This window comes from Pseudorasbora parva, chromosome 5, assembly GCF_024679245.1.
Source record: "Pseudorasbora parva isolate DD20220531a chromosome 5, ASM2467924v1, whole genome shotgun sequence".
NCBI lineage: Eukaryota > Metazoa > Chordata > Actinopteri > Cypriniformes > Gobionidae > Pseudorasbora > Pseudorasbora parva.
The window spans coordinates 21,444,378-21,453,176 of record NC_090176.1 but is presented as its reverse complement, the minus strand read 5'-3'; positions in this window follow the sequence as shown (position 1 = coordinate 21,453,176).

The following is an 8,799-nucleotide window of genomic DNA, read 5'->3' as shown; positions in this document are numbered from 1 at the left end:
CATACTATACATTTTGGGTGTGGGAAATGTTATTGTAAAGAATGTCATTGTAAGTGGGCAATGCTATGCAAACACCGTTTTTTTTTTCGTGGCATAGAGTAGACAATCTTCTAACAACGTTGTCATAAGCCAAAAAGGTTAAGAATTGCTATTTGGAGTTTGGTGAATGTTTGGCCTCTGTTGCAACTCCACAGGTGCTCTGCTCACGTGGTCTGCACAACCTGGCTGTTGCTAGATGTCACATATGAGGAGAGAATGGCTGCATTGGAAATCGCACACTTTCCTACTATATAGGAGGTGAAAAATAGCATGTGACAAAAGTAGCATGTTCGAATCACAGTACTCATAAAAGATTAGGCAAAAAGTACATGGATATGATCTACTTCTTCCGGTGAGATTCGTGTATAGCAGTGAACTGACACATTAGCCTGACGGGGTCATACTCAATTCTAGTCAGAAGTCTGAAACTGCTCCATTGGGCTGTGATTATGGGGCGTGTTTCAACCGAACCAGGAAAGACCTCAGTTGGATAGACGCATTGTCAAATGTCAACAGAGTTCAACCGCACTGTGTTGCCACTTATATTGTCTTTATGCATGGTGAGGAGGTTAGTTTAAGTGGAAAAAGACTCTCCAAGAATCACAGATTGAGAATCGGAGAGATAAGTTAAGTCTTGGTTTAGAAAGCCTTTAAAATAAAAATCTAACAAGCCCTATAAATAATGGGTTTGGTGCAAACCGGGATAAAAAAGTGGCCCCAGTAAGAATGTATCAATAATGTGACTAAATCAACAGTTCCATTTAATTTTATTTTAACAGTTTAGTTGAATAATTGAATAATAACCACTAGACAACGTGTAATAGCTGTCATCTTAAAAGGGTCTAATTATATATTTTTGCTTTTTTTAAAAGTATAACTTTTACTCCACAAATCTAAAAAGGTAAATTTTCACAAATGCCTCATTAAAAAAATGATATTTAACATATTACCATGCCATACATCACTATTTCGACAAAAGTAGATAAAATAATCTTTTAGTCAGTTTTGTGTTAAAGTCTCACAAATGATGTTATTCAGATTCAAGGACAAAGTGTAGCCATTCATCAAAAATGCTGAGAAGATTTTTGTCTCTTTATTTTATTTTTTGCCATGTATGGTCAGGAGAAAAAGTATTTTGCCCCAGGGGGGCATATTTTTCAACTATCCTGTCACCTCAAGGTCCCTTCTGCCAATAAGCCCACTCACTTAATTATGCTGGGACAAAGATAACCCTAACTCTGCACAGGTTACAGTACTGTCACATGCTAGTCTTAGCCCCAGGTGTCATGCCCACAAACCATTGGTGAACGTCTGATGCATCTCGCACACTTATCTGTAAACACTCCAGGAGTTTTAAAAGTCGGCATCTGATTGGTTGAATTCTACAGGATGTCCGCAAGACGTGTGTTGCGTTCCTTAACGATCTGCCTGGAAACAAATTATATGACACCAAACTCCCACGATGAACTCACAGAGAAGAGAAAAGAAAATGGTGTCAAACTGTTCCTATAGTTTAGGGGTACAACAGCATATTTGTATTGTTACCACAAAAAGATATGCATTTGTACTCTAATATGCACCTTTTTTGAAGTTAAAGAAGTTAAAGATGTCCTTTTAAGGGCACTGCCCCAGTGACAAGCTGTTGTACCCCTATGAGTAAAATTGACACCTTTTTTCTCTGTGTGAAGAAGAACGGCATCGTGTTTACAACTGTGACAATGGGTGTTTACCAGGATCAATTAACGCTGGATTTTCAAAAGTATTTGAAGTTAGCGAATTTTGAAAATTAATCTAGATTAAAATGGCTCATCTGAATTCTGCCGAAGGTGCTTTCAGAATGTGTGTGCTACCCTCTCACATACGTTACGCTAGTGGTGTAACGGTACCGATTGCTTACGGTTCGGTTTGTATCAAGGTTTTAGGTTCATGGTTTCGTTACTGTTCTGTATTTACTATGTTCAGGGAAAAAAGGACTACTGTCAAATAAAAATAAAGAAAATAAGAACAAATAACTTAAATACAAGCAGCAGCACAAATAAATACTATTGAGCAAAGATACTAATAAAATAAATAATTCTTTTCAGGTTTTTCAGGTAGGTCTAACATTAGTTTTTAGGTAGAGAAATTGAATAAAGTAATCAAATGTAAAATAATTGCATATTTCACTGTTTAAATTAAAGATTAATCTTTATTAAACTTACACAAGCTATTCAATCAAAAGCAGTGAGTGATGTCCTTATCTTTTGTTTGACATTAAACAGAGTAAAGGTTACTGCCCCTTTAAGACCTAATGCACTCGCATGCACTGAACAGTTTACAGAGACAGTTTTGCCGACATTTTTCTTTTATTATCGCTGTTGTTGTAGTGTATCACTGAGAAGCCAGCATGTGTATCCATCGACAGAAACATACACAAGTTACAACACATATTAAAGATGCGTCATCAGATGCGAGATGAACAGCGAGGGGGCCAAGCGCATCCTGGCACCTTTTACACGGCATCCCTGCTCACGTCAGACGGCACCCGGTTGATAAACACTGGAATAGACCCAGCTCCCAACCCAACTTTGAGAATTAACAGCGTTATTTTTTTTATTGCCCGATAAGAGTCTCACGTTAATGCAGCATGTTAACGCTGATAACAGCCCACCACTAATTGCGTTACATGTAAGTCAAACGTCCTCTTGGGACGGTCCTTTACAAATGAAAGCTGTGAAAGAGTTTAGAGCTAGACCTTCTGCCGTCAGTCTGAACGTCTGTCTACCCGAGACTAGTCACTTATGGGCTTTACTTGATAATCCAGATGAAAGAAGATGATATAAGAAACATCACAAGAAACAAGGACAAAACCTTAATACAAGGCAAAGAACAGAAAATAACAGAGGGTTTATATACACAAGATGACAAGAAGCTAAATGAAGGACAGGAGTAGGAGATTAGTTGTCATGGTAACAAACAAGGGTAACTATGGAAACTAACAAAATGATGTTGGCATTAGGAACTAAAACATAGGAACTGAACATAGGCAGAAAAAGACATTTCAAAATAAGAGTCCATGAAAACTGAGACAAGTTAAAGGGGTGTACTTCAGCGCTGGGAAGATGAATTTAAACTGGGTCATTAAAGCTACACTGTGTGATATTTTACCCCATCTAGCGGTGAAATGGTATATGACCATTCAGTGAATATTAGTCTCAGTTCCTCTCAATTCCGATTTTGTTCAACTCCTACGGTGGCCGATTTAGTCCAAGATTAACACAGCAATCCCCCTCTTCACATTCGACACGGTGCCATCGAGTGTTAAAACGCGAAAGTCAAAGCTTGAATTTACGGGTATGTCCCTCTTTGGCTAATGTACTTTCAAGATGGAGGGGCAACATGGCAACCGGCATTCGAACCCCTCACCCGTATGTATTTTCAATGACATATTATAAACTTACGAGAATACTTTATTACGTGAAAGAAGTAAATATACATTAATGAGCACATATATTTTTGAAAGAACTAAGTGTTTTTAACTAAGAATAAACTAAAAAAGTTACACAGTGTAGCTTTAATGTAGTAGAAACAGAGGTGGACAGTAACTAAGTACATTTGCTTGAGTACTGTACTTAAGTAGACTTTTTGAGTATCTGTACTTTACTGGAGTATAATTTTTTCAGGATACTTTTACTTTTACTTCACTACATTTGAAAGACAAATATTGTACTTTTTACTCCACTACATTTCTATCTAGGACGAAAGTCATTTCTGCAGCAGCTCTGAAAGTCGGTGGATGATTTTTTTCATCTTTAAAAGTTTTTTTAGGTGTTGTTGTTTCAGACAGTCTATCAGGAATCACTCTTATAGGGTCATATACATTTCCCTAACTTTTTTTGAACACTGATCTGTTCATAGCAAAATGGAAGAAGACGGTTCTTAGGAACAAGTGTGTGCACCCATAGCCATACTTTGAAAGTATGTTTCAGTTTAAAAAAAAATCAGGATTAGTTTAGTTGGCATACACTTGGTCTTTTGTGAAGAATCAACAACAAGTAAGACACAATCACGAAGTGGAACATAATTTATTGGATATTTCAAACTTTTTTAACAAATCAAAAACTGAAAAATTGGGCGTGCAAAATTATTCAGCCCCTTTACTTTCAGTGCAGCAAACTCTCCAGAAGTTCAGTGAGGATCTCTGAATGATCCAATGTTGACCTAAATGACTAATGATGATAAATAGAATCCACCTGTGTGTAATCAAGTCTCCGTATAAATGCACCTGCACTGTGATAGTCTCAGAGGTCCGTTTAAAGTGCAGAGAGCATCATGAAGAACAAGGAACACACCAGGCAGGGCCGAGATACTGTTGTGGAGAAGTTTAAAGCCGGATTTGGATACAAAAATATTTCCCAAGCTTTAAACATCCCAATGAGCACTGTGCAAGCGATAATATTGAAATGGAAGGAGTATCAGACCACTGCAAATCTACTAAAACCTGGCCGTCCCTCTAAACTTTCAGTTCACACAAGGAGAAGACTGATCAGAGATGCAGCCAGGAGGCCCATGATCACTCTGGATGAACTGCAGAGATCTACAGCTGAGGTGGGAGACTCTGTCCATAGGACAACAATCAGTTGTATACTGCACAAATCTGGCCTTTATGGAAGAGTGGCAAGAAGAAAGCCATTTCTTAAAGATATCCATAAAAAGTGTTGTTTAAAGCTCTGGTCAGATGAAACCCAAATTGAACTTTTTGGCAAGATTGCAAAACGTTATGTTTGGCGTAAAAGCAACACAGCTCATCACCCTGAACACACCATCCCCACTGTCAAACATGGTGCTGGCAGCATCATGGTTTGGGCCTGCTTTTCTTCAGCAGGGACAGGGACGATGGTTAAAATGGATGGGAAGATGGATGGAGCCAAATACAGGACCATTCTGAAAGAAAACCTGATGGAGTCTGCAAAAGACCTGAGACTGGGACGGAGATTTGTCTTCCAACAAGACAATAATCCGAAACATAAAGCAAAATCTACAATAGAATGGTTCAAAAATCAACATATCCAGGTGTTAGAATGGCCAAGTCAAAGTCCAGACCTGAATCCAATCGAGAATCTGTGGAAAGAACTGAAAACTGCTGTTCACAAACGCTCTCCATCCAACCTCACTGAGCTCCAGCTGTTCTGCAAGGAGGAATGGGCAAAAATTTCAGTCTCTTGATGTGAAAAACTGATAGAGACATACCCCAAGCGACTTACAGCTGTAATCGCAGCAAAAGGTGGCGCTACAAAGTGTTAACTTAAGGGGCCGAATAATTTTGCACACCCAATTTTTCAGTTTTTGATTTTCCAATTCATGATTGTGTCCCACTTGTTGTTGATTCTTCACAAAAAATACAGTTTCATAATCATTATGTTTGAAGCCTGAAATGTGGCAAAAGGTTGCAAAGTTCAAGGGGGCCGAATACTTTCGCAAGGCACTGTATATACATTTTGCTATACTGTTATAAAGATCTCATTGATTTACATTACAATCATCTTACTTTGTGTCTATATATAATTGGCTAAAAGTTGGAACATCTTGACATTTTTTGTTTGTTTGTTTTTCTACAAATCTTGTATGTATGCAAATTCTACAATATCCATCAAGGTGCACATTTCTAGTAATTAATTGAGCAGTATTAATTGTGTAATTGTGCAGCATTAATTGTGTAATTTTGCAGTTAATTCTCATATTGTATTTTCAGACAGTTTCTCTGTCTTTCACGCTTTATATTTTAAAAAAAATAGTTTATCTAATTATAATGGTTCAATAAACTGTTCCATACAAAACATAAAGCATGCAATTTTTTTCTTTCTTACGTCTGACTGTTATTGCATGCCAGGCTTTAGAGGGTTAATCTATTAATGAATTATGACCATGTATTCCACTTTACAGGATTACACTGGGCTTTTAAATTACAGGGACTATTTTTAATATTAAAAACATGATAATATGCCATTATGTTCTTACCTTACTTGCACTGTAATGAATGTAGTCCACAGATGTTGAATGTTGCACTACAGCGAGCGATGCTTTAGTCGTCTCCCATTTCTGACTTTTCTCCCTTGCTGGAAAAATTGTAAACGGGTAAAGTACTTTGCATTAGTAAAAAAAAAAAAAAAAAAAAAAACATTGTGAGGTGTGACAAGACATCCGCGAGGGTTATGTGCGAGAAGAACTGTATATCAAATTGAAAGAATAAAGTTGTGATTATTGCTGATAATTATGTTTTATTCTAATAAGCATATAAGAAAACACTTTTCTAATTTGTTTACTAAGTGTGTGTCACAGTAAAGTTTTGACTCTCGGTTCTCGCTCTGCTGGCGCTGTCTAGTGCTGAAACACAACATATTCTAAAATGCAGCTTCAGAAACAGCTCGTCTAAATATACAAATACTCATTAATGAGATGTAAACTTTTGTTTCTATTAACCTGTGCAGATAATGGCTGTTGCATGTAGGTCAGGTTTTCAGAATCTGGCTTCAACAACAGGCAACGGGCAGACATTGCAGCACTACCGCCCTCCTGCGTACCAGCAGCATTCTTACATCCGTTTTTTTCCCCCTCGGGTTAGAATAATGTTAGAATTCGTTATTTTTTATTATTTTTTAAAGAACAATAAAATATAATGTATTTATAACAATATACAAATAAAAAAAGATAACAATTTACAATCAATACAACAGTTGCCAGGGGAAAGTAAATATAACAATTTAGAGCAAAAACCAAACCGCTTTTTCTGCCAGTAATGTTCGAGAACTGCAGTGACGTATGTACTGTGACGTATGCTCCCAAACGGCCTTTAAAACCATAGACAGTCTAAAACGTTCGCTAAAAAGCGTTACACATTTCCGAATTAAGCAAAACATTTTGTAATGTTTTTGTTTTTGTTGTTGATGTTGTTGTTGTTGTTTAATGGAAAAAAAATAAAAAACAGGCTTTAAAATGAAGAAATATTAACAAATAACAGTCTACTTGTGGTGGTTTAATTTGAAAAATCCAAATGACATTAAAAGCAAAATAAATTAATAATTTTAAAAATAATGAAAATAAATAGAAAATAAAAATGATTGAACAAATCAATAAAATAAAGCAATAGGGAAGTACATATAAATGAACAAATATGCACAAGGGGTATAGAATAGGCACACAAATCATTAGGAGGAAAAAAGGTTGCAAAAACATACACCTGTGATTGAAGAATTTAGCAAGGTTGAGACATCACATGTAGCTTGTTTATAAGAACACCCCACAGCTGAGACCACAACAGCTTTAAATTATTATAGTAAGTAAAACAAAATAAAATAAAAATGGTTCAGTTCTCAATTTCGGCAACCCAATTGGTGGTAGACAAATAAATATATCTGAACAGATACATTGCCCCCTCTGCTGGGGCTAAATTGAAACTGCTGTGGCAAGTTGGTAGGCTGGGAAATTGGTTAAATGTGGCTACATTCAATTAAAATACATTTCTTTAATATAATGGCATTTTTTAATTTGCATTGGAACATTAACATAACAGGCTTCACATAGCCTACTGAGATTTAAAAAAAAAAAAGTAGGCTACATAGTGCTAGGCCTATACATAAAAAAACAAAAAAACAAAAAAACAAAACAGTAATAAAAATGTAAATACATAAACTCTGTAGGGGGTTAAACAAAATCATACTGGTTAAACAAATCAAACAATCTCCTGATCTATACTTATCATTTTACTCCAAATTGCTCCATGTCCCAAGTAACAGAGAAAAAAAAAAGATACATTAGGCTATATATTTAAGCACCTCATTCCAAAATGGATGAACCAGTGTAAAATTCAATAGTTTCAATATCATTATTACAAAAAGTGTTTGAACCTAAATTAAATCTTAATCTTAGAAATTCTTTAGTTGGGTACATATCATACATCATTTTAAAATGTATTTCTTTACATTTAGGTGGAACGGGAAATACAAGATAATTGCTTCTGAATTCCTTTACTGATTTCCTGAGATGTTAAAACATTTAATATCTTCTTATTGCCTACGGATAGGACAGCTTTCCTGCAAAAGACAAATTCTTAGAATCTTATCAGTACACTTTTTTATAAACAACACTTATTTTGTCCAAATATCAACTAGGGAATTAACAAACCCCCTTTTAACATAATCATTGGTAAAGGAACACTGACTTTCATTTATAATGGCACTTTATGACATGCTTCATCATGCTTGATTTAATTTAGATTAGGCTACACATATAGGCTATTGATATTGTTTATACTGTAGATGTGTTCTAAATAGAATAAAATGCTATTAGCAAAAGGAAAGCATGAATAATGTACATTAATTATTGACATAAACTCACTGGAATGATCAAATTAAGGGTCATCAGACTGTCTTTGATACTTATATAATTCTATACACCACCAGAAAATGCTCAAGGGCAGTATAATGTTTTACAGGCTCACAGCAACACTTTTGTCTTAAACTATACATTAAAAATGATAAATATTTGATGTAATGAATTTCAATAATCAGAAAGTAATCGCAAAAATGATATATTAATATGTTTGATTTAGATTGTTGATTGAGAGAGCTGGAATATATGTCTTTTGTTGCCATTGTTATGCATGCAACCGATCACTATTGGTTTTGAAATAGTAATTACACTTGCAGCGTCTTTAGAGGCTGTGCTTTGAGGTCTCACCACAAACTATCAAATTCCCTGGACTGCCTAATTCTGGTGCTCCAA